Source organism: Mytilus californianus, unplaced genomic scaffold (assembly GCF_021869535.1).
Source record: "Mytilus californianus isolate M0D057914Y unplaced genomic scaffold, xbMytCali1.0.p SCAF_4, whole genome shotgun sequence".
Classification (NCBI taxonomy): domain Eukaryota; kingdom Metazoa; phylum Mollusca; class Bivalvia; order Mytilida; family Mytilidae; genus Mytilus; species Mytilus californianus.
In genome coordinates this window covers 77,576,026-77,602,367 of record NW_026262690.1, presented here as the reverse complement: position 1 = coordinate 77,602,367, position 26,342 = coordinate 77,576,026, and the positions used below count along the sequence as shown (strand labels likewise).

Below are 26,342 nucleotides of genomic sequence, written 5' to 3'. Positions count from 1 at the left end.
CAAGTGACTTTTTTTTCCCATAAATCTGTAATTTTGTATATAAATTAATTATTTCATGAAACAGTAAAATCCGGTAGTTAACAGGTATTTCTACTGAAGGGAATGTATTAGCGCCACGCATTATATTTTTTTTCTATGTTTGCTTTATATCGCAACAGTTTGCGTTAATGCAAACATAGGAAGAAATACCAAAAACTTGAATTAATGTGTGTAGCTAATACGCTTTAGTATTTATCATTTAGATTGATATCAATTTTTAGTCAGGTTTCATCAAATGTCTGAGAGTTAACTACAAATGTAGTTAACTATACCCCCTTAATTTAGTTTATAAGATTATCTTATTTCGTTTATTAGATATCTTATTTAGTTTAAAAGATATCTCTAAAAAATTAAACGATATCTTATCAATACAAGAGTGCACACGCTGAAATGTCTCGCCTTCTTTACTAATCATTGATATTATGTTGATATTCCTAAATATAAAGCTTTATTATAACTGTCACATAAACTTAACATTAACCAAGAAAACTAAACATTGACCAATGAACCATGAAAATGAGGTCAAGGTCAGATGAACCATGCCAGGCAGACATGTACAGCTAACAATTCATCCATACAACAAATATAGTTGACCTATTGCTTATAGTTTAAGAAAAACAGACCAAAACACAAAAACTTAACACTGAGCAATGAACCGTGAAAATGAGGTCAAGGTCAAATAAAACATGCGCGACTGACATATACTTCATAAAATAATTCCATACACCAAATATAGTTGACTTATTGCATATAGTATCATTAGAAAAACAGACCAAAACTTAAAAACTTAACTTTGACCACTGAACCATGAAAATGAGGTCAAGGTCAGATGACACCTGTCAGTCCTTCCATACACCGAATATACTAGACCTATTGGTTATAGTATCGGAGATATGGACTTGACCACCAAAACTTAACCTTGTTCACTGATCCATGAAATGAGGTCGAGGTCAAGTGAAAACTGTCTGACGGGTATTAGGACCTTGCAAGGTACGCACATACCAAATATAGTTATCCTATTACTGATAATAAGAGAGAATTTAACAATACAAAAAATCTTAACTTTTTTTTCAAGTAGTCACTGAACCATGAAAATGAGGTCAAGGACATTGGACATGTGACTGACGGAAACTTCGTAACATAAGGCAACTATATACAAAGTATGAAGCATCCAGGTCTTCCACCTTCTAAAATATAAAGCTTTTAAGAAGTTAGCTAACGCCGCCGCCGCCGGATCACTATCCCTATGTCGAGCTTTCTGCGACAAAAGTCGCAGGCTCGACAATAAAATTAAGAAGATATGGTTTGTATAGGTATGATTACCTTTGATATTTCTTTCATTATAAGATATCTATTTTATATTTTAAAATATTTTGAAAGTTGAACGAATATAACAACAACTTACTAGTACCATAACTATTTTATTTACAATTAACTTTTCCATATTTCAGAACTTAACATTATTGAACGAGAATAGAAGATAAGAAACGACTACATAGGATTGAATTACATATAAGCAATAAATATTTTTGTTTTTATCTTTTCTCTTGTTCTTAAAAGAGCAATAAGTTTTGATAAAATAGAAATAGTGTCATTATCTTATATTTTCAAGATGCAGTAACACTTTCAGAAGATGTTTCCCATTTCATGAAATCTTAATAAATTGCGTCATTTTTTCTGTCATCAAAATAATACCTCATCACTGCTCTTGCATGGCAATATAAATCGCTGTGCTTCCAATGGAAAAAATATATAAAATGCACTAATCAAAACATGATTAAACATGTATTCAACACAAAAAAACGTTTTCAGAACGTTAATTTATTATGAAACATCGAAAAAAAATCGAGTTTTGGTTAATGTATTGCTATAAATATTTTTTTTTTTTCATTGTTTCATAAAGCAACAAAACCAAACGTGTAGGGTGTGATCGGACTTTTTGGTGCGAACGTGTAGGGTGCGAAAGTTCCTCTGGTTCGTATGGGATCAGTGCGGCCCTGTACAAGACGTCATACTGACTGATTTGATAATTTCCTGTGTGAAGAAATATATCAATTTACAAACGTTCCATGACTATATAGGCATATATTTCAGAGACAAGTGAGCGCGCATCTTTTTATTGTCGATTCTGCTGTATTTAGACCCCTCTAACAAGAAATTGTTTGCATGCACACGTATAAAAATTGCGGTTTTTATCCAACGCAATCATAGGTTTGAACGTTGTTTTCAATTTTTATACGTGTGCATGCAAAACAAATTTCTTGGTAGAGGGGTCTAAATACAGCACAAACAACATTTTCCAAAAGACCAAATGTGTGAAAAAGTATATTTTAACAAAACGCATTTGACTAGCAGGTCGAACAACTGATGTTCTTGAACCCTGCTGACTGCCATTGGCGATTGCCAAATAAACGGATCACAAGATGTAACAAAACAGATCTTATTATTAAATTATTACCAAACATAAAACAATAAACTTGCGGAAAAGATGGTATACCGCAAACATGAGGTGCAAACATTTGTACACCAAATCCGGATTTCGACAATTAATGTCTCTTCAGTGATGTTAGGAATCGAAACGGCATTTGGAAGGCCATATGATTTACCTCAATTTAGGATAGACTCTTGAATTTTGAAAGAGTCAAAATAGGATGAACGAATCATATAAACCCGAAGGCAAATATAATACAAGCCCAAACGAAAAAATATAAACAAGTCTAAATTGAAAACAACGTTCAAACCTATGATTGCGTTGGATAAAAACCGCAATTTTTATACGTGTGCATGCAAAACAAATTTCTTGGTAGAGGGGTCTAAATACAGCACAAACAACATTTTCCAAGAAGACAAAATGAGTGAAAAAGTATATTTTAACAAAACGCATTTGACTAGCAGGTCGAACAACTGATGTTCTTGAACCCTGCTGACTGCCATTGGCGATTGCCAAATAAACGGATCACAAGATGTAACAAAACAGATCTTATTATTAAATTATTACCAAACATAAAACAATAAACTTGCGGAAAAGATGGTATACCGCAAACATGAGGTGCAAACATTTGTACACCATATCCGGATTTCGACAATTAATGTCTCTTCAGTGATGTTAGGAATCGAAACGGTATTTGGAAGGCCATATGATTTACCTCAATTTAGGATAGACTCTTGAATTTTGAAAGAGTCAAAATAGGATGAACGAATCATATAAACCCGAAGGCAAATATAATACAAGCCCAAACGAAAAAATATAAACAAGTCTAAATTGAAAACAACGTTCAAACCTATGATTGCGTTGGATAAAAACCGCAATTTTTATACGTGTGCATGCAAAACAAATTTCTTGGTAGAGGGGTCTAAATACAGCACAAACAACATTTTCCAAAAGACCAAATGAGTGAAAAAGTATATTTTAACAAAACGCATTTGACTAGCAGGTCGAACAACTGATGTTCTTGAACCCTGCTGACTGCCATTGGCGATTGCCAAATAAACGGATCACAAGATGTAACAAAACAGATCTTATTATTAAATTATTACCAAACATAAAACAATAAACTTGCGGAAAAGATGGTATACCGCAAACATGAGGTGCAAACATTTGTACACCATATCCGGATTTCGACAATTAATGTCTCTTCAGTGATGTTAGGATATATATATAAACAAGTCTAAATTGAAAACAACGTTCACACCTATGATTGCCTTGGATAAAAACCGCAATTTTTTATATATATAGATTGCCTAACAATGTAATTTTAGCACACTATTTAGTATGTAAATATTAGAAAGTTTAAAATATTTACAAAACAATAAAAATAAACGCAATATTTCGCTAGACAAACTAGCTTTATCAAGCGTGCATCTATCCAGGTGAAATCGGATGTAGATGATAAGAAACTTTTGCAGCTCAATGTACATGTTGCACATGCATTTAGCTGTCTGTAAATAATACATAATGTGGATGAAGTTCAAGATTATATACAAAATTTGTGGTTGAAGTTTGCAACGTCCATTGGCCAATATTACAGGATAAAAAAGACGATGCTGTGTATTAAATTATTCTTTATCTTTCCTGTATCTCTTCTCGTCTTTTTCGTTAAGACCATCCGGTTCTAAAGTGTGGAGCTGGTGGATCCAAAAGTTTTCTCTTCTCCTTCTCGCCGTGCATGGCGTCCCACTCGGTGTTGACTTCTATGATTTGGAAAGTAACATTATCAAAAGGATGTTTCTTTGAGCGAAGATGTCTTGTGAGAGGACAGTTTTTGTTGGTTTTGTACCATGAACAATGGTTATTGAGCCGAATATTGAATTTATCCATTGTTTCTCCCACATACTGAATGCCACAAGTGTTACATGTTAATATATAAATTGAGTTCTCCGTTTTACAGTTGGAATTTGAGTAGATGGTATAATTTTGTTTAGTAACGGAGCTGATGAAAGAACTGCTTGTATTGGCAGCTTTACAACATAAGCAATTCCTTCGACCACATTGTTTGTAGCAACCGGGAGGTGGAGTAGGTTGCTGTGCTAAATACAGATGTCACTAATTTGTCACGGATGTTTTTATGTCTTCTGAAGGCCATGACTGGTGGTGAGGAAAATACTTTCTTTAGATTTGAGTCATTTTCTATAATTTTCCAATGCTTCTGAACAATGGATGACACATTTTTAAAATCAGGATGGTAAGTGAGTACAAGAGGTGTTCTGTTGACTTCTTTATTTTTATCCTTGTACTCTAGAAATTCTTGGCGACTAGTTTTGTTTGCTCTTTCGAAAGCTGTATCAATGATGTTGTTATTGTATCCTCGAACAACTAGATGTTTACGTAGTTGTCCAAGTCTAGCATTTTGCTTATTTTCAGTAGAGCATATTCTCTTGATTCGCATTACCTGGCTGAATGGGATACCACGGGAGCAGTGTTTAGGATGGCAACTTTTAGGAGAAAGGAATTGATGTTTGTCCGTTTTTTTTGGTATGTAGGTCCGTTATAATGGTTCCGTTCTGGATGTAACTCGTAGTATCAAGGAAGTTTATTTTCTCAAAAGATGTTTCGTATGTAAATTTAATTGAATGGTGGAAAGAGTTACAGTGTTCTAGAAATTCATTAAGATGGTCTTGCGAATTTGTCCATTTAAAATCAATATCGTCAATGAATCGAAACCATGATAATGGCTGGTATGGAGCGCTAGCCAAGAGGCGTTTTTCAAGTTGGCCCATAAATATGTTGGCATATGACGGGGCCACTTTTGTGCCCATACTAGTGCCGTCTATCTGGAGATAGTGTTTGTCATTGAAAGAGAAGTTGTTGTTCTCCAGCACTAGTTTCAGAAGTGTGACAAGGCACTCAGTTGGAGGATTTTTTTCACTACGAGTGTTCCATGCCTCTTCACACGCTGCTATTCCTTCGTCTTGTGAAATTTTGGTATATAAAGAAGACACGTCCATGGATGCGAGTATAGTATTGTTTGGAAGAGGATTGAGGCTTTCCATTTTCTTTAGATAATCAGTCGTATCCTGAATGTAAGAGGGTAGTTCTTAAGTGATGGTCTACAAATTCGGATATCTTTTCAGTTGGGTGACTATTCGCTGAAACAATTGGTCGACCAGGATTGCCCGTTTTGTGTATTTAAGGCAACATATAGAATCTTCCAGCCTTTGCTTCGTTCTCAAGAGGTCGAAGATAATCAAAGGTGTCATTATCGATATGCTTTATCAAACAACATATAAGTACGTCTGAACCAGTGACAACTCTTCAACAGATTTATCCATCGGATCACTGCTAGTTGTAGAGTTGTCACTGGTTCAGACGTACTTTAATATAATTATTTCTTTGACTGTATCTTGCATTAATTTGTAGGATCCTTTACAACATATAATTCAGCTGATCTGTAACAATACCATCTTCATGCCTTATATATCATGTACTGTATTACGACGCTAGATTAAAACTGACGAGGAAAGGTAACACCCGGCCACCGAAAGCTTTATTATTTGTGAAGCCTAGGTGGTCGTGTACGATATCTCAGTAGCATGAGTTCGAATTCCTGCGAGGGAAGAACAAAAAATTTGCGAAAGCAAATTTACAGATCTAACACTGTTGGGCTGATGTTTAGACGAGTTATATATATATATATATATATATATATACATACAAGATAAAATATTCAAGTTGTATGTTAATTGTTTTGAAGGAAGTGGGGATTTAGGGTTATATAATTTAATTTTGGATGTAACGCTTCTTCTAATTGGCTGACGTTGTTATGTTTATCAGCTCATAGACATAATTTTGTCATGTGACCCTGACGTCATCAACGTTTTTTTTATGGTTTACTCCGGTTTAAAAATGGAATTTAGAATTAAATTATAGGAAATGACTGTAATATTTTTTCTGTCTATTCGAAATAACATAAAAATTGTGGTGCACACTTTAAAATGACACGCCACGCGGGTTATTCAGTGTGCACCACATTTTTGATGTTATTTCTTCATAGACAGAAAAAATATTACAGTCATTCCTTAAATAGATTTTTTTCTTGGTACACCATAGAGGTCTAAAAATACAGAACGGTTCTTCGTAACTGTTTCAAGCTTCCATAAATATCGCCAAAAACATGCAATTGACGGTCTTCCACGAAACAAAACGTCACAACGTCGAAAGAATATCATTGTATATATGCCATTAGAAATTAATAAATAAACGAAGGAAAATGTTTTATCCAGGAAACGTATTCCGTTTTAGTTTTATGATACTCGACGTGATATTTGTTCAATTATCAAGCAAAAGCACTTGTTCGAATCTGTTCAAAATCGGATGGAAAAAACGTATCGTGTAAACAGGACGCTGTACGATTTACCTGAGCGTTGGTATAAAATCGGATTGAAAATCGGATGGAAAATCGTACCGTGTAAACGCACCTTAAGCCTAATAAGGGGAGATAAGTCAATTAAACTTACTTACCACTTTTGTTGAATATACATCATGTGTAGCAAGTAATCAAATCCCATGACTTTGATTTTCTCACATTTTAAGCAAATTTTTAGAATTATCTTCTCATATTTCGTTTTAAAATTATACATTTTATAGTTCTTTCTATCACACAAAGTTTGTTTTTTCCATTTATCAACTATACAAATTCTGACAATTTTTACACAACTTGTAGATTATAAAAAAAAAAAGGAATAAAGCAAGATATTAACTTTACTTTTGCAAATTATCAAAAAATTCTATTGATTTTAATTTAGACCCTTTACAATTTGAGAACTTTGACAAAGTTATTTAAGAAATAATTTCTTCATGTCATGCTCTATGCTCATTTTAACATGGGTAGGCATTATATTTGTCGATATTTTACACGGAGCGTTGACGTTATCTGTTGACGAAGCTACAGCTTCGTTGACAAAATGTTGCAGACTTGAAAAAAATATCTAAGGAATAATATCATATGCATTGCAAGGGAGACAAACCAATACTTTTTTGTAGTTTAATCATATTCCAGATGTCATTTGCCGAAATATTTATCAATTATGGACTTTTGACGAGGTCAATACGTTATATATGGACCTGTTCTGCAACTTCAGATTATTTTGACCGAGGACGAAGTATAAGTAAATACTTTTAATTGTATTTTGCAAGAATTTTAACATGTTACTGAAAACAAGGATTTGTATAGTACTATACTGACAAATCCTTGCTGAAAATATCATTTTTTTTTATTTTTAAACTTCATAGCTTGTTGCATTAGCATTGATTCTTGTATTCTTATCGTCTGCATTTAACATAAAATTCTTGAAATCTCCTGATAAACTTGAAACTTTTCTTTTCTGATGTGGGGCTTCCTCCGTGGTGGTTATGTATGACGTCATGAAGTCATAACTCTAAATTTAGTAACATTTTCATATTGACCACCAATTTACGTACAAGGCAGCAACCATTTGATTTTCTCGAGGGGGGGGGAGGCTATGGATTTTTTTTTCGGACAAACTTTGGCGAAAAATAATCTATTTTTTGGCGACAAGTCGAAAACAATTTTTTTCTATCAATTTTAGCATTACATATAGTGGCAGCTGAGGGTGAAACAAAAAAAAAAATTTCTCAGGGTCATAAACAAATTATTTTTTTCTCCAAAAACTGGAAACAAACTTTTTTTTCCAAAAAAAATCAATAGCCCCCACCCCCTCCCGAAAAATGGTTACTGCCTAAATAGTGTGACGGTGGTCACTTTGTTTACTTGTTACGTTTATTATATTGGGGAAATTGGTTAAAGTTAGCATTATTTATAGTTCCACAAATATTTGTCCCGAGACCGGCCACGTAAATTCTCATCGGGTTACTTCCTGTTCTTGCACGTGCCTGATGTCCCGACCGGGCTCGTTGTCCATAGGAACTATAAATATGACGTCACTCACCGGGTCTTTGGGCAGTCTACGAGAGGATTTGAAATGAGCAGACGCTCATACTTTGGCTCGTACATTTTGGGCAACATGTAGACTAGCTACCACCGTACTTTTGTATCTTTTTATATGTATTTATTGTATGACTTGTCTATTTCAACCATGTATTTATTCAAATAAACATTCTGTTTATATCGTAGTTTGTCTAATATCCCAGAACTTGGGTTAGACAACGGGAAGACAGCGAAGCCAGAAGGAAACTTCACTCCCGTTACAATAGAAACACAGCGTCAATATACGTAAAAATAGAAACAAGGCGTCAGATACGTAAAATAACATTTGAAACACGTGATCGTCATATCCAATGAAAACATTAGAATGCTACACCATATGTAATATTAATAGGTGTTCAAAGAAGAACTGTTACAATGTTATCAAAAATTTGTCCCAAATGGCTTTATGACTTGGTCAGGAATGATCAGGAATGCTTACAGGGAAATGTCTTGCCCGTGTAACTGATGATGGATGGGCATTGGCTGTTTAAGTTCAACTGCAAATTAAATTAAGAATGAGAACATGTGAATCTTATATGAATATTAACCCTGCTTTGTACTAAACAGACAGGCTGAAAACTGATGAAAATTGAATTCTATGTTGAAAGACCAAAAATGCAGGTTTTAATCTAGGTATAACAGAACATTTACATTTTCATTGACCCATGAATATAAGGTCAATTTCAGATAAACCCTGTCAGATGCAAATATAAACCATACTACACCTTCCAATCATTTTATACACTCACCATAGTTCTGACCTAATCATAATAAAATGCACTGCAGGGCACAGTTTGTTACAACCACAGAGGTTGAACCATGAACAATTGGGGTAAGTATGAACACAATATTCAAGCTTGATACAGCTCTTAATTTGGATTGTGATAAAATATTTGACTTAGCATAGGTTTCGGACTCCAAATGAATGTGGTCAAAGAATTCAAAAATACATTTACCTATACCCTAATATCCAAAATCTAAAATAAGTTAGAATCAGCATTTCAAAGAACTCAAAAAATTCAATTTTTGATTTTGGACCCTTTGGACCTCAATTTGAACTAGTTTGTTAACAGGGCTAAAAATCCAAAATCTAGATACAGATCACAGTTACCAGTAGATTCAGCATATCAAAGAACCACAAGAATTAAAATTTTGGTTTAAATCAAACAAAGTTTAATTTTGGACCATTTGGACCTCAATGTGAACCAATTTGATAATGGGCCCAATATCTAAATACACAGTTTGATTATATAAAAAAACCCAAAGAATTCAATTTTGGGTTTAAATCAAACTTAGATTAATTTTGGACCCTTTGGACCTGAATGTGAACCAATTCGAAAACAGAAATACACAAACATGGTAACAGATTCAGCATATTAAAGAACCCAAAGAATACATGATTCTCATCGAATTGAAATTGGTCAAGAAACAAATAATGTATACAAAGTATTGGTGTTTGTTTGGTTCCTAATTCATAAACAGTTTGGGCCATAATCACCAAAATCAATTCCAACTTTCCCGTTTTGGTTTGAAATCTTGTATAATAATTTCATAGAAATCCATGGATTTATTCTCAAGTTATGGTCTGGAAACCCCGGAAAATCTTTTTTTTTTAACCTTTATTCCTAAACTGTTAGGGCAATAACCCCAAATTCAATTCATACCTTGCTTTTGTGGTATGGGACCTTGTGGTTTTATTTCTTTGAGATCTATACACTTATACTCAAGTTATTGTCTGGAAAACATATGTCTACAGACCACATTGACGACATATCCACACCATTATAAAATGGCAAAAGTTTTGCAGTCTATAAAAACTTAATGTTGACCACACTTCAAAAAAAGGCGAAGGTCAGATGTATCTCATCAGACAATCATATTCACATTACAATCATTCTGTTCACCATACATTGTTGACCTAGAGAATCTGACCGAGAACAGACCAAATCATGGAACCTAAATGATGACCAAATGGTGCAGGATAAGCCACTCAAATTAACAAATTTTTCGTAAACCTTTTTCTTATCCCAATCCATGCAATGTGATACAAAATATATCTCTTCATGTGAGAAATAGATCACAGGCAATAACCATAAGAGAACTAATTGTCCTTATTACACATAAAAACTGTCAAATTAATTTGAAAACAAATAATGTACACATACCCTTAAAAATGGAATCAAGATAATGTTCATATGCCAGATTAAACCAGACCATAAGGCAACTGCATACAAATATGGATTAACTCATTATTCTTCAGTCTGGATTATGAAGTTTTATATCAGGAGCATCCACGGCTAGATCTGTATCCCTGTGTTTTGTATCTGATGAGCCTTTATATAAACTAGATCATTTTAGAAATCTAGATCTATTTAAAGACTTGGCAGCCAATTAGGTAATCATCAAGTCCAATAAACATTTCTGTCATGTAATTCCTAAGTATCATTTGTGTCAAGTCTTGTTTAAACTAGCAAAGAAGTTTCTGTGACATTTAAAACTCAAAACATGTTGTTGAAAGATACCAAGAGATGGAAATATAAACTGTTGACACAGAGATATGTCTTGCTTTTTTTGGTGGTATAATGCAAATGTTGAAAATAAATTGCAATATTTAAACTTATCTATGCAATGAACCATGACTGACGGTTCAGGGCAAAATAAAAACACCATGGAAATGCTAATGCTTATAAAACTGCATACCCAACACCATTGACTTATCAATTGGTTCCTTGTTAAACTGTGAAAAGTTTCAAAGTCCATGAACCATGATAAGGAAGTGGGACCAAATAATCTCTATGAAAATGAGACTTGCAAATGCCAATACAACTGCATACCAAATATCAGATATTAGTCACTCATCTTAAACTGATCTAATCACAAATCACATGTAAATAATGCAAAACATTCAGTCAATAAACAGGTCTGATATTAAGAATGTCCATGCAATCTCGATAAAATTGTACCAATGATTTGATTACTTGCTTTGTGTTTGCTTGATATGGTATAACATACACATACAAATGCACAGTAAAATTTATTACAGTAAATCAATGGATTTATCGCTTTGGTTTCCTTAGTAACAGAAAAATATAAATCACCTTGTGACTGACGCTGGAGCTGAACAATCTCTATGGATCTGAGATTTGTCAATGCTTATACATCTGTATACCAAATATCATTGACATACCACTTTAATAGTTCCCTTTCAATTGACCTAATCACAAACTTATACATGTAAACTAATTAAAAGTTTTAAGTCGACTATGACTGAGGGAAAGAAGCAAAATAATCTCCTTAGAAATAAGATGTTTCAATGCTTATATAACTGCATACCAAATATCATTGACCTACCACTAGTTGTTTTCTTTAACTTGAACTTATCACAATCAAATACATTGTTGAAGCTGCTGCTTATGGAAAAAGCATGCCCAAGTCTCGCTTTTTCAACTTTGTCCATACCATACAATAAATCAGCTGTGTGCTACCCTTGACCACAGAAACCTCTTCCCCCTTCATTTGTCATTCAGACTCAAATAAAATATAAGATAGGTTTTCTCAATTTAAATTTTTATTTACCTATTTATTTATATCATGCATCATAATATAAAATACCCAAATGAAACCAGACCCATTCTGCTCCATCAAGTGTGTACAAATACCAAAGAAATTGTAATAATAATAAGTTTTTAGTCCCTTTTAAGTAAAAGGAGGAAAAGGATCTGCATCATGGGTAAGGTATCATTGGTTAAATATTACAATTATACAAAATAACTGACAGCGCTGAGGATTCTTTTTAGTTTCTTGATACCAGTTCCCAGACTAGCTGTTTAAATAGAATTTAGAAAATCAATTCTGTTCTGAGATACATGTCTTAAATTTTAATATCCTTAGGTCATAAAGGAATATTTTTTTTTGCTCAATATTAAACTTGGTGCTTTCCAATACTTTTAAATACCAAACTTCAAATAAATTTATATAATTCCATAAAATATATGAATCCTCAGTTTGTCACATACGAAGAGGCATTTACAAATATAACAAGGAATACAATGGTAAATACTAAGATAAAAAATGCATAAAAATACATGAATCAAATTCATTTATGAGGTGTACTCAATTTATTTACTGAGTTATTTAAATAAACTAATATCGTGATCTGTGCAAAAATTATTAGCTCACCAAGGAAATAGTTAACTGCATTTCATTAAGCATTTATAACCCCAAGCTTTTATATTGTATATAAAGTTTCTTTATAATTCCTCCCAATTTCTAACCAAAGTCAATTTTTTATATCAAAGTAGGATAGTTATTTAACAATACATGTATAATATAAATATTTTTTTTATTATTTTCTTGGAACCAGAACTTTTTGCCCAGGAAGTAATAAGTAATTATTTCATATAAAATAAAAAGAGGAGATATGATTGCCAACGGGACAACTCTCCACCAGAGATCAAATGACATAGAATTTAACAACTATCAGTCACCTGCAGCCTTCAACCATGAGCAAAACTCATACCATTAGTCCATATCCTTTAGGAAATGTGCCATAGTAAGCAAGTATATCATCTGTTTGCTCATCCGTCTACAACTTCCAATCACAATTAAAGGATTGAATTGTTTTTGCCTAAACTTTCAAATAATCTTCAGTATCTGTTGGCATTGTGTATATTTTTTTCACATCCAAAGGTTCCCCAATCGAAGAATGGACTTTTCCATTTATAAAATTTTATTACTCATATTGAAGGATAGGTTGGTTCAGCTGATAAGAACATAGATTTCGTTAGAGCAAGATTCTGCATTTATAAATCTTGTAATTTGGTCAATCTTCAACGACCACTTCAATATTTATGTTCATTCATTTTTCTATTTTATCCACTAAGAAGAGTTAAAAGCATAATAAATGTCTGATCTCATTATGTAAATTTATATTTTGAATTGCATGTATAATCAAAATATATAAACTCAATCATACTAAGGCTTGGTATAACAAGATTTGACAGTAAAAACAAATAAAATCACATAAAAACCACTAAAATCAGATAAAACAAGATAAAACACAAATCTTGTTATAGCAAAGCCTTATAAAATTTACATTAAAGCTACAGTGGTAATATATATCAGTGTGAACCCCAAATTTATTTTGAATTTAAGTCAGTAAAATTTTGTCATAATGAGATCCAAATACTAAAAACATGATTAAAAACAAATATATTTGAACCAACCTATCCTTCACATGATAAAATGGTGGTATGAGAAGCTTCTTTCCCTTTTTTTTCAAATACTTAGGAGGTCCATTCATTACAATTGAGAAGCCCAAAATTTCATTATAATAAAATAAAATACACACAGCCATTAGATACAGAAGATAATCTGAAAGTTTAAATGAAAACCTTCCAATAGTTTATAAGCTGTGGATGAGAGATGATGATGGACAAACATTGACAGACAAATCTTCTTTAATAACCTTTTTATGCTCAACATGAGTGCAGATGGGCATGGGATTTGGTCCTGCCCTGGGTCATATCAAAGAATTGAAAATTGGTATTTGATGTTCCCCTGCTATTAGCATTCAGCAATTAGGAGTAGGAGCAAAGACTGGTCAGCTGGAAGTCAGAATAATGTGTTCAGGTAGGGTTAGATGTCTTGTGCAGACTTTTACATTATGAACTAGCGCATTAAAAAAATCTTGCATTTTTAATTACTAGTATCCATCCATCCTTCAAAATCATAACTTCTTTTACAGGATCCTGGTTATACATGTGGAGGGGGGAGGTAATTGTTTAGAAGCTGAGTACAAGCCTCAAAAATCAAACATTAAAATATAAATAATCATAAATAAGAAAAAAATATAGAAATCAATCACACAAAAAATGAGAAAATATGACAAACTGCAAAAACTATGTAATTATTTTCACTTGAGTGGTCTCAGATGCTGAATAATGCATTTATAATATATAAACAAAACCAATAAATAAAACTGACAGCCATTAATTTGTATGAATGTAAAGAATGCAGAGTCAAAACAAACCATCTAACTAAACATTTTTATTTCTAGTTCATATTGCACCAAAAACTCAGTACTTAAATTGTTTAATAGGGGATTTGTTTTATTCCCTTTTAGTGTTTGGCCATCAAAGTCCTACTTAATAGGTTTCTAACCAGAAAAAAATCATTTCACAAAGGACTTATAATTCTTAACCAGTGTACATAACTTAAAAAATATATGTAAACTGAAGCAAGTCTTATTGTTATCTTGTGAAACCATACATCATACCTTTGGGACCTCTCAAATAGCAATAATTTCACAGTTTTTTTTTTTATATTTTTTCAATCACAAAACAATAATTGAATGCAAGAAAAAATAATGAAATAAATATTTATAATTTGAATAATAAAGCATTAAAAATTAAATGCATTTATAATTCATTCTGCTTATAAGACAAATATCTACTGATTTTTTTTTACAAAAGATAGCAACAGTTCATCCAATGGTATGCAGGATTGTAGTCTGAGGATTTTACCATACAAGGAAGGCAGCAACAGCAACTCTTTCGACTGAAAAAGAAACAAAGTTAAATTTCAATTGTTGATTCTTAATTTTAAAATAATCTAACAGGAATAAAGAAACAGACATCAGTGTATGTTAAACAATTTGTTTATTACTTATATTGATTACTCAAAAATATATAGTATCAAAAATATCCGATTTAATTGTTATCTCCCCTTCATATATCTTCTTCAGATCTAGTATCTGCTTTAAAGGGTACATTATTTTAAAATGAAAAGATTGAATACTGATTTTTTTTAATTGTAAATTAAAAAAATATATATATATTGAAATCTATTTAGTGACATTCATCACACTATAACATAAACACATTAAAGTTGTATGTTGATGAATAAGTTCTCACCTTATAACAGCTTTATCCCAGCAAGTAACCCAATGGAAACCTGCTGCTAACCTGGAATATAAAAGTAGTCAGTTATACTAAACTTTCCTTAAAAAAATTATTACACATGTACTAAATTTAAAATTGCACTAGGATAACAAAACAATCATGGAAAAAATATTTGGTATTCTGAATTATAAACTTGTTTTATATTTACCAAAAAAATTCATCCGGTATCTCATCAGTGTAAAATTATTTTTTTGGTACTAAAGAACCTTATGAAATTGATTTCAAATATTATATTACTAAAAAGATGCTTGATTACCTACCAACATGTTAACAATATCAGACATCCAAGTCTTACTCCCAACACCATGAAAACATCATCATTATAACAACCTAAAAATAAAAAAATAATTACTTGTTTTACAGATCAATCTGTCTCTAAGAAGACTAACAAAATAATGCTATGTTTCATTTATTAAAACCTGTTATACATTTTCATCCTCACTTTATAAACTTTTAAACTGCTAGAGATAGAAATTGACCTTGTGCAAGTGCATGTATATGTATAAGACAATGATTTTGGAATATTCAATTACAAAATCGGATGGTTTTGTTCTCTTTTGATGGTTCTTAAAATCATTTTCATAACGGCGTAAGACAACCCCAATACTTATGTTGGTAATAATACTAACTCAATTACTGTAAATTCAGAAACTATTGCAATGTTTTTATTATTGCGAAAAATGCAGCATGGTTGTATTGGCAATAATTTAAACTAGCATTTTGAAATTTTTTATATGAATTAAACAGGATTTTTCTCAATATTGCAAAAATTAAAATCGCATTTAATTTAGTCTAAAATTACAAAATCACAATTAATGAATGGTTATTATTTATTTTGAATTTATTGAACCATAAAAATAATGTTTGACTCTTCACATTGAATAATCCGCGAATTGAAGCGGACTATGTAAAATGTGAAGAGTCAAACATTAATTTTATGGTTCAATAAATTCAAAATAAATTATAGTCATTCATTATAAATAAATTTCTATCAAAAATAAGGCTCAAAGAACTTTTTATATTATTTATATTAACCATAACAACGTACACGGATGTTGGCGTATGAATATACAACTTCAGAGTGGGCGGTCGCCATAAAAATTGACAACATTGAAAATAAAAGTAATACTTTTAACCAATCAGAAGACAGTAAATACACCAAATTTATTTATTAATAATTGCACGCAATAATTTCTGAATTTACAGTACCTTTAACTTGTTTGCCATTGGCTATCGAGAACAGTGATTTTACGCTCACTCATTCTGTCAGAGGCCTTCCAATAGGGATTTAAATAGAATAAAAGAGCAAAGTACATGTAGGCACAAGAGAAGAAAAAAAGAAAATAATTATTCAACATTTAAATCAACAAGGTTTAGTCCTCTGCTAGTAATTCGTACTATTTGATGTAGGCATTTAAAACCTTTGGCGACCCCAGTTTAAATGTCTAGAACACATTCAATGTGACAAGTGGGCGTTACAGACAAACTTTCACCTTATCTGACCCAGTCAATAGATAACATAAGAGCGCCAAGAAATCGTCTTGTCCACGCTTTTATGAAAATGATTCTATATCAATTCAATATTCAAACAGTTACAGACTTTGCATAAAAATTTGTTCGACCCAAATAAGTTTACAAATTCATTGATAATAACTTGCATACAGTTGGTTTCTATCCAACACAGCTCACTCGATACCAGACAGAAAACAAATGTAAGACTAGATACTCTAAAAATCAAACACTTATAGAAAAGAACCCTTAAAAAATAATGTTAAATGCCTATATATATATTATTACCATAAAATTTGTGGAATATATAAACTTACCACATATTTTTCATGGTAAAGCCTCAGACTTGGTGAAGATTAAATTGACCATCTCCCTTAGACCTGCTCTCCCGGCTGACAAGGTGGCTCTCCTCATCATCTTAACATCTTTTTTTTTTAAATATAGTTTTATACATTAAATATATCAGATGCATTTCCAATAAATCCCCTTTCTTGAAAATTTCAGCAAATCAATTGTTATAAATGACCCAAGATTTCTCCCACCCTGCATACTTATTATCTAGAGCTCTGCTTACATTTATTTTTTTTTATTACAGAGCTCTAAATAACAGTCAATATTAGCTAGTATACATCTGATATTAAAAAAAAATGTACAAACATGAATATCCAAGTAAATGAAAATTCTAACATTGAGGGAATTTCAAGTATGTGGAGTTAAACAGGGGTATAATAAATTGCCTCCCTTTGACCCAAATTTCACCCTGTTCGGACTCCACATCCTTGTTATATTAAACAAAATAAATAAAATAGTACAATTAAAATTAAAAAATAGATTGATAACAAAAATCTAACACATTTCAATAAAATATTTCGTACTGAGCAACTTACGCTGGCAGAGTGGTCCTATAAGTAGTTCAACTACTGTATCACTAGCCTGTCAACACTGAGAACCCTCACATGAAATGTGTAACTTCATTCTTAATTTGACTAGGGTTTGCCCGTTTCCCTGATGAAGGTGATGTTTTCACCAGGCACTCTGGCTGTCTCCACAAATAAAAATTTACAGCCAAAATTATAGTAAATCATGTTAAAGTGGTGTTTTACACCAAAAATCAACCAATCCAATTTCAACAAGATGTTCTTCAACTATGCCTTTTGTAAAATTATTCTTTAAAAAATACCACCTTGGTTACAAACTAAAATCAGCTAAAAATGACAAAAAAAGTGCAAAAAATATATTTCTAACTTCTTAACTTCGTAAATTCCTCTGCATTAGAGCACCCTTGTCACATATCTTAAAGATATTAAAATTAACACGAAAGAAAAGGTTGTAAGGGGATATATTTACTGCAGACCATTATTCATCTTTTTAGTTTACACTAGAGAGGCATTTGCTATGGTAAGGTATTTTGAAACGTTACTAAAAAAAAACAAAAATAATTAAAAAATTTTCTAAGAAATTTAGTGGGAATATTCACATCGGCAGATTTAATTGCATTAACTACATGTATAAAGTAACTTGTAAAATTTGAAAGTATCTCAAATCCTAAAATAACAAAAAGATGGCAAAAATATATACATTACAATTTGCAAAAAAAAAAAATACATTTCAATAATTGAACATTTTTTTTTCTTTTTTCTTTCTTTTTCTTTTAGATTATCCATTCTTAAACTGCTGGAAGTGTTTTGACTAGAAATGAGTATAAACGGAAAATAGAAAGAATTTTTGTAATGTCAAATACAAGTTAACCTACAACTTCCAATCTTGTTGAAAATGGAGAATCTTTACATATTTTTTTTTTTTTTTTTGTAAAAAAATTATAAACATTTTCTCAAGCATACACAAAAATAGTCTGAATTACATTCTTTACTGTTGCAGTTATATCACACAACCATTTTATGCAGCCACAGTTATCTGAAAAAGAAATATACATTACTCATGAACATTGAAGTAATATTTAATGCAAAACAATTATAATTAACTGAGCATTACAATTATAATGTATAGAACATTTCTTTTTCTTTGTTATAAAGTGATTTGTTGACATAAATTTTAAAGTACCAGTATTTCTTAGCAATAAAAGGATAAGAAACAAGTCATTGGCTGATGTCTTGACAAATATCTTTTTAACATTGTTTTATAGCTATATATAGTATATCAGGCTATTAACATACTTGATTGAATTTTTTTACATTTAGTCATGTTGAACCTTTATAGCTAACTATACAATATAGGTTTTGCTCATTGTTGAAGGCATAGGGGGACATTTAGTTGCATCCACATCATTTGGTCTCTGGTTGATAGCTGTCTCATTGGCATACATACCACACTTACATATTTTCATATATGGGGACATTTTTACTATAGATAACAAAAAAACTGAAATCCCAAGATTTCGCATTATACATTATACTTTTTGACTTCCCTTATATATCTTTATATCTCCTTCTAAATTGTTTATTCAGCTATAAGTAAAGAAGACATTAATATGTAAGATTTACATCTGTGCCTAACAAAAATCTTGGGCTTTAAAATGCTCTTGGATGAAAAGTTCATAAATCTATGTATTGATTCTTACCATAAAAGTCAGCTCCAATGCCCACTCCCAGCTTCAATCCTTACAGACAAGCTGTGATGCTAACCTGAAATATAAAATGATAATTCATTAATAAAACCCTGTAACTCGGAAACGTAAAATCTAAAATTTATAAAAAATCGAAAGGGAGCTCACGTCAATAGATATAAACAATTCACCAAAGTTTTATGCAAATTGGTTAAAGCATTTTTGAGTTAAATGTCCGACATGTTGACGACGGACGGACAACGGTATACCATAATATGTCCAGTAAACGTGCGTATAAAAACTATTTAAAAGGTTCTTTGTTGGTATTACGTATGTATATTGAATAGATTGAATGATTGGTTGTTGGTTGCTTAAGGTCCAGTGGCAAATCATTAAATAGAAATAGTCTTAAAATGTGTTATATATGTCAAGAACATATGGATGAGACAGCAATCCAACAAGCCAACACATTTTTATGTAAACAATTCAGATCCTAAACTTTACTCTTATTTGGTTACTGATATAATAATAAGAGTAGATTCCTGTAAAAAATCTTTTAAGCGTTCAAATCTTGTTTTTTCATAAAATATTTATAATACATTTGAGTTTTCCAAAACAGGACTAACATACTGGTACATACCTTTGTATTAGCTGTATAAGACCACCAAGTCTTATTCCCACACCATGAAAACATGTCTCAGAAAGAACCTGAAATGAAATTATAATCAACACATTATACATTTTGTAAATCAATTTCTGGGGGGGGGGGGGGGGGGGGGAGGGGGCTGGTCAAAATGCAGGGGGGATCAAGTTCTTTCTGTATATGGAAAAGAGGGGTTCAATTTTTTTTTATAAATTCAATGTGGGGGGATCAATATTTTTTGCACATAGAAATAAGTAGTTCACATACTTCAACGGAGACAAAATGTCAAGAAGAACATTACAACAGTCAAATCGAAATATATTTTTAACATCATTCATATACAATTAAGTAAGACATCACAAGACTTTAGTGATGTAGGATCTAAAGCTACCATTTTGTGTCATTTTGTCCCATATTAAATGCATAGGTGCTTCATAATCGGAATAATTTAGTCGTTATATTTCACTCACTTCGATCACTAAATTTTTTTACGGGGGGGGGATCAAATAAAAATAGTGAAATATTATGGGGGGGATCAAGAAATTTTGTATGTTTCATTTCAAAATGACCAGCCCCTCCCTCCCAGGTAAAAAATGATAAGTCCCTTATGTGTTACTGATAACCTAAAATTTACTAAATATTGTTCTGATTTCTTATTGCAGGTAGACAATTGTATAAAATCATTTTTTTTTAAATCAATATAAAAGATAGAAAAGTAAAAAAACGTCAGATTTAAATTTAACTGCACAAAAAATATCTGAATCTTTTACAAAGTTATCTCCCATTGAATGCAAAATCATGTTTTAAATTGTACTGGTCTTTTCTTGAAGTTTAATGACTATTTTTAGGATTTACTATTGATATTTTAATAGAAAATCTTGTTCATGTATCTTGTATCTTTAAATACTAAACTGGTAAATTAATTCATCAATGGTGTTTTAAATGCAATATTTCAGAAGGGTCTGTTATCTTAAAAGATCTGGCTAAAATAAACTTGCCTTTTCTATTTTCATGGTAAAGAGTCAGACTTGGTTGAAGATTTAATTGACCATCTTCCTAAGAGCTGCTATCTTGGCTGACAAGGTGGTTCTTCTCAATATCTTATTGTCAATCTATGTTGTGTCCATTTGTTTTTAGAAAATAAAGTAACATACATAAAAAATATCAGATGCACTTTCAATTAATAAACTTTTTGAAAAATTTCACGTAATTATTTTAAGTGACACATAATTTTTCCCACCCTAAATTTCTATTATCTAGAAAACATCTGATATGTAAAAAAAGTGCATAAATGTGAGTATCCAAGTAAATAAAAATCTAACATTGAGGGAATTTCAAGTATTTGAAGTTAAACACAGTATAATAAATTACCTCTCTTTGACCTTAATTTCACCCTGTTAGAACTCCACATCTTTGTTATATATAACAAAAAAACATAAATAGTATACCGGTAATCAAACATGGCAGCCAAGATATAGCAAATCATGCTGAAAGTGGTGTTAAATACCAAAAATCAATCAATCTACTTTCATCAAGATATTCTTCAACTATGCTTCTTGTAAAATATTCTTAAAATAATATACCCTTTGTTATAAACTCAGCTAAAAATGACACAAAGGTGAAAAAATATATTACAATTTGCAAAAATAAAAAACATTTCAATAATTGAACATTTTTTTCTTTTTCTTTTTTTTTAGATTCTCCATTCTTAAACTACTGGAAGTGCTTTGCCTAGACATGAGTATGAACAGAAAATAGAAAGTAATTTTTGAAATTTCAAAGACCTATTAACCTACAACTTCCAATCTTGTTGAAAATGGAGAACCTGTGCATAATTTTTTTTTCCTTTTTGTAAAAATTATAAACATTTTCTCAAACATACACAAAAATAGTCTGAATTACATTCTTTACTGTTACAGTAAAATCACATAGCCCTTTAATGCAGCCACAGTTACCTGAAAAAGAAATATACAGAATTAAACGTAATTGACAAAATCAGAAAATTGAAACAATATCAAATGCAAAATAATAAATAACTGGTCATTATAATCATGATTCATAAAACCTTTCTCTTACTTTGTTTAAATGTGATTTGCTGATATATTTTTTGAACTACCAGTCTTTATTAGCAGAAAAGGATGAAAAACAAGTCAATGGTAGATGTCTAACATATTTCTTTTTTTACATATGGTTTTTTTTTGTATTGGTTCTTACCATAAAAGTCAGCTCCAATGCCCACTCCCAGCTTCAATCTTTACAGACAAGCCGTGATGCTAACCTGAAAAATAAAATGATTAGTCATTCAAGATTGTTTAAAAGAATCATTTTTGTCGAGCCTTCGACTTTAGTCGAAAAAGCGAGACATAGCGATCCTACATTCCGTCGGCCTCGTCGGCGGCGTCCACAAATATTCACTCTGTGGTTAAAGTTTTTGAAATTTTAATAACTTTCTTAAACTATCCTGGATTTCTACCAAACTTGGACAGAAGCTTGTTTATGATCAAATGCTAGTATCTAGAAGGAAATTTTGTTTTCTTCCAGTTAACATTACATTCAGTCTGCAGTTTAAGTTTTTAAACATTTATTAGATTCATAAACTATCCTGGATTTTTACCAAACTTGGACAGAAGCTTCTTACAATCAAAAGATAGTATCAAGAGGAATATTTTTATTGATTTACTTCCTCATTTTTGTTGAGCCTGCGATTAACAGAAAAAGTAGGCGAGACACTGGGTTCCGTGGAACCCTTACGAATTTTTGATATACTGTATGTATATTCCATATTTTGAATGATTGATTCATTTGATTGTTGGTTGCTAAATGTCCAGTGGCAAATTAAATAAAAGTCTATAAATATGTAATAGAAGTTGAGAACAGCAAACCAGCATCCCAACAAACTTTTACATAATCAAATCAGATGATTAAATTAACTCCTTTAAAGGCAATTAAAGAAAGCAAAGACTTCTTACCAAACCTTCACGCTTAGAGCACATGCTATTTCCAAATACATTTTATAATACTTTTTCTTTTTTCAAAACAGGACTAACATACTGGTACATACCTTCTTATTAGCTGTATTAGACCACCAAGTCTTATTCCCACACCATGAAAACATATCACAGAAGAACCTAAAAAGAATTAAAAAAGACACATTATATATTTTACAAATCCATTTCTCTATAAATATAAAGTCACTATATAATGTTCTGATTTCTTACAAAATGTACACAATAGTATCAACACAAGTTTGTAAGATAAACTGTTGACAGAGATGTCTTGCCTAGCAGCGGAAAATGAAAAACATCTGATGATTAGCAACATTGCTAATTAATTCGATAATTTGTTAGTAATGCAAATAAATACAAAATGTCATTGATCTATAGCAAGGAGAAACTATTAACCTGACTAAACAGAAAACTTATAATAAAAATAAAACAAGTCAAAGGTTTTTGTTTGGAATTTAACTGCACAAAAGTGATGTGCAAATTTAAGTTATATCCCATTGAATGAACAAATCTTGCTGTTAATTGTACTCGTCTCCCCTTGAAATTTTAAATATTTTGATCGATATCTTGTACAAGAAAATGGTAACTTAAATTATAAAACTTATTAAAATTAATACATCAATGGTGTTTTGCATGCAGAAGATCAGAAGGGTGCTGGCGTGTTGTCTTAATATGCACTTCTTGTCGAATATTTCTAGAAAATGTATACAAATATTTGGCTTAAATAAACGTGCCTTCTTAATTTCTTGGTAAAGCCTCAGACTTGGTTGAAGATTTATTTGACCATCTTCCTTGGAGCTGCTATCCTGGCTGCTTTCAAAGGTTTTCAATCATAGTTTTTTATGCTAATCAGTCCACTGAATCCATTTTATCTAAGTAATGAAATGTCCTTTCCATTGTACATTATAAAATGTACAATAGTCACCAGAATGTTCCAAGGCATCTCACATTATTTTTCCAATCATGGAAACTGAAGAAATTCTCAATTTGAAATAATAATAATTTATTAAATTCATTTAAAAAGTACTGTAAAAATAACAGACATGCTTTTAAACAGGTAACTTGTATTTTGATAATTTACGAAATGTATTCTGTACCCCACAATATCTTCCACTCATTAAAAGTATATTTTAGAACTTAATGTTTACATTTTTTTTTATTTACAGAGCTCTAGATAATAGCTTTTATATAAGTTACCAGACATCTGATATGAAAATACATTTGTACTTATACAAATGTAAGAAAAAAAGTACAGTGTAGTAATAGTATAATAAACACATATAAATCAACATTTTTTAAATATTTTGAAGCATAGTTTAATCAAAAATATCTCATTTTCAAGGTTTACTACTCATGTACATAGTAGTCATGTATAGTCCCAAAATTTGTAAAAGCCTCTATAGATTTGCAAACTCTCTGTGAATTCCAAGAGATATGGGTTAAAAACTATTTATATTACCTTTGATGAAAAATTACTTAGTTCCCAAGTCAGGAAAAAAATTATCAAACAATTCCATAGTACCAAGTGGACAACTTAAATATTTGTACAATTATTGTGTGAAGTTAAAAAATTGAGATTGAAAACTGCAGGAGTTGATTACACAAAATCAGAACCATCTTTGAAAATTTTGGAAAACAATCATCAAGATCAGAATTAAGGGAAAAATGGAGTGAAATTCCTCAAACAATTTCATATAAGCAGGTACACAACTTCAAAATGTACGCAATTATTCTGTGAAGTTTCAGTGGTACAAGAAAAAGAAGCTGAAATGAAAAAATACAAATATGATGCAAAATGATATTACATGTATCAAGTATGAAATCTTTAGATTTAATAAAAAAATTTAGAAAGAAAAAATTAAGAACTCAAAGAAATGATATAAATACTGATTCTTTATAATAAAAATTAATTTCAATACTTTATAATTAAAATTTATTTCAAAACTCAAATGGCACGTAATACTTCAATAAAATAGATTTTTACTTTTTACTTTAGTTTTATACTTGAAAGAAAAATAGTAGCAAAATTTACAATTGAAAAAGTAAAATTTTTTGTTCCCAGATTATTTATGATAGCATTTTTGATTGGTTATATCAAAATTTGTTTTATGTAAGATTACTTCCAATGACTTTTGTCAGAAAAAAAGGAAAATCACTAATATCTTGACAATAATGGACTGAGGCAAGGTTACTGCACTCTCCGGAATCATTGGTTCCTTAAATGGATAAGAACCAGAAGCAGCCAATATACAGACTTACAGGAATCAGCTCTTTTTTGCTACCGGGAAAAGAAAACAGATTACCAGTTAAATCTAAAATAGTCTGGTTATCTTTAACTTTTTTAGTGATTAAATCCCATCTTTAACTTTTTCAGTGATTAAATCCCCAAAGTCTGAAACAGGGTCTAATATAAATCTAAAACTGCTTGGTTAACAGAACTGATTGTATGCTATCGCTCAGGCAAAAATAATCACATATATAATGCCTACCCATGTTAAAACTACAATAAAGTATAGCTTGCAACAATTATTTCTTAATTATTATGGACTAATGGAAAACTCCTTTGAACTAATGAGGCTAAAGTTGGATCCCTGTTAAAGAGTCAAGCTCTTAGATTACTCTTTGTCTGGCCATGAGTTTCAAAAAGGATCCAATGAAGAATAGCTGCAGTCAGTTATTGATAATTGGGTTTTACTTTTATTTTTTTAAAGTATTTTATGATGGCAAGTGCTTTACCTATATTGTAATTACCAAATTTGAAAAAGATTGAATGGTTTGATACCAAAGAGCAAATTAATTTATGTTGTAATTCAAACGGTATGATAGGGTTAAGATCAGTCTAATACCTTTTTCAATAAAAGATCTAAATTGTATAAAATGAGCTATATTTCAACAAACTTATGATTTGAAATTTGAAATTTTTGTGTTGTACAATCTACTCCTTTTCATGTACACATGATAAATAGAATAAAATAGACCAGTTTTCAGCTCCTTTTTTGTGATCTTGAAATGATCCTGCTCACTGTCAATACTTTTGATTGCAAAAAAGAAAAATTGTTTCAAGAAGTTGGACAAAATTATCCTTTAATATATTGATCACAGAATGGCTTGGGAAGTTAAAAAGATTAATTTTCTATTAAACAGGAAATTTTTACAAAGAAATGCTTAAACTCAAGA

General features: G+C 31.1%; 2 long non-coding RNA genes across 2 annotated transcripts; both read right to left on the bottom strand.

The window, feature by feature from the left end:
- Positions 1-14,848: 14,848 nt before the first annotated feature.
- On the bottom strand, positions 14,849-15,436 carry LOC127698774 (uncharacterized). The gene is made up of 2 exons (XR_007980951.1): positions 15,398-15,436; positions 14,849-15,041 (listed from the first exon to the last, which is right to left on the bottom strand). It is a non-coding gene; the product is annotated as an uncharacterized LOC127698774 (long non-coding RNA).
- Positions 15,437-15,703: 267 nt separating this feature from the next.
- Positions 15,704-20,237, bottom strand: LOC127698773 (uncharacterized). Its single transcript, XR_007980950.1, has 4 exons — positions 20,158-20,237; positions 19,533-19,596; positions 17,272-18,868; positions 15,704-15,775 (listed from the first exon to the last, which is right to left on the bottom strand). It is a non-coding gene; the product is annotated as an uncharacterized LOC127698773 (long non-coding RNA).
- Positions 20,238-26,342: the final 6,105 nt, after the last annotated feature.